The sequence below is a fragment of the Scyliorhinus canicula genome, chromosome 27, assembly GCF_902713615.1.
Source record: "Scyliorhinus canicula chromosome 27, sScyCan1.1, whole genome shotgun sequence".
NCBI classification, from domain to species: Eukaryota; Metazoa; Chordata; class Chondrichthyes; order Carcharhiniformes; family Scyliorhinidae; genus Scyliorhinus; species Scyliorhinus canicula.
Window position 1 is genome coordinate 254,143 of NC_052172.1, and position 1,782 is coordinate 255,924.

Sequence of the window (1,782 nt, forward strand, 5' to 3'; positions counted from 1 at the left end):
CCTGTGAAGCATGGGGGTGTATGAAGCATGGCAGGGCATAGAGCAGGGTGATGTGTAAACCAGGGGAGTGTATCAAGCAGAGGAGTGTATAAAGCAGGGGGTGTATTAAGCAGCAGGATGTATAAAGTAAGGGGGATGTATGAAGCAGGAGGATTTGTAAAGCAGGAAGATGTATGAAGTATGGGAGTTTATACAGCAGGGGGATGTGTAAACCAGGGGACTGCATTAAGCAGGGGGGTGTATCACGCAGGGGAGTGCATCACGCAGGGGAGTGCATCACGCAGGGGAGTATGCAAAACGGGAGTGTAGAAAGCAGGGGAGTGCGTATAATGCAGGGGAGTGTGTGAAGCAGGGGAATGTGCAAACCAGGCGAATGTGCAAACTAGGGGAATGTGTAAATTAGGGGAGTTATCTGAACCAGGGGAGTGTATGGAACCAGGGAAAGATGCACAACAAGAGCGTGTGTAAATTGGGGAGTGTGTACATCAGTTGAGAGTTCAAAGCAGGCGAGTGTGTAACCAAGTCAGCATGCAAACCAGGCGAGTGTGAAACCAAGTCAGCATGCAAACCAGGGCAGTGTGAAACCAAGTCAGCATGCAAACCAGGGCAGTGTGAAACCAAGTCAGCATGCAAACCAGGGGAGTGTGAAACCAAGTCAGCATGCAAACCAGGGCAGTGTGAAACCAAGTCAGCATGCAAACCAGGGGAGTGTGAAACCAAGTCAGCATGCAAACCAGGGGAGTGTGAAACCAAGTCAGCATGCAAACCAGGGCAGTGTGAAACCAAGTCAGCATGCAAACAAGGGGAGTGTGAACCAAGTCAGCATGCAAACCAGGGGAGTGTGTGAAACCAAGTCAGCATGCAAACCAGGGCAGTGTGAAAACCAAGTCAGCATGCAAACCAGGGCAGTGTGTAACCAAGTCAGCATGCAAACCAGGCAGTGTGAAACCAAGTCAGCAGTCAAACCAGGCAGTGGAACAAGTCAGCATGCAAACCAGGGCAGTGTGAAACCAAGTCAGCATGCAAACCAAGGGAGTGTGAAACCAAGTCAGCATGCAAACCAGGGGAGTGTGAAAAAACAGTTTGTAACAGGGCATTGTGTATATCAGGGGAGAGGTTCACAGCGCCACGGTCCAAGATTCGTTTCCCACTTGGTCGCTGCCTCTGCAGAGTCTGCACATTTTCCCCGTGTCTCCATGGGTTTCCTCCTCATGCTCCAGTTTCCTTCCAGAAGTCCCGAAAGACATGCTTGTTATGTGAATTGGACATTCCCCCAATATTTCATTTTGGACTTGTCTCAGTACAAATTTAGGATTAATTATGTATTTTTCAATCAGCTGTACTATCTGACTTTTTACATGTGCACTTTTTACAGGTTCACAACTTGTGAGATTAAAGTGCTTCTGATACATTTTAATCCAACAAAGTTTCAAAAAAGTGCAAATGGGTACTTCCACATTGATTGCTCAATCTATAGCCTAATTAATACTTTCCTGATTAATTTACAGATGAAAAGCTGTTATCAAAACAAGTTGATTCGACGTTCCATGATAGGGCAGCAAGGTCGCACAAGTGGATAGCACTGTGGCTTCACAGTGCCAGGGTCCCAGGTTGGATTACCCACTGGGACACTCTGTGTGGAGTCTGCACGTTCTCCCCGTGTTTGCGTGGGTTTCCTCCGGGTGCTCCGCTTTTCTCCCACAGTCTAAAGACATGAAGGTTAGGTGGTTTGGCCATGATGAATTGCCCTTAGTGAGCAAAAAAGGTTAGGTGGGGTTATTG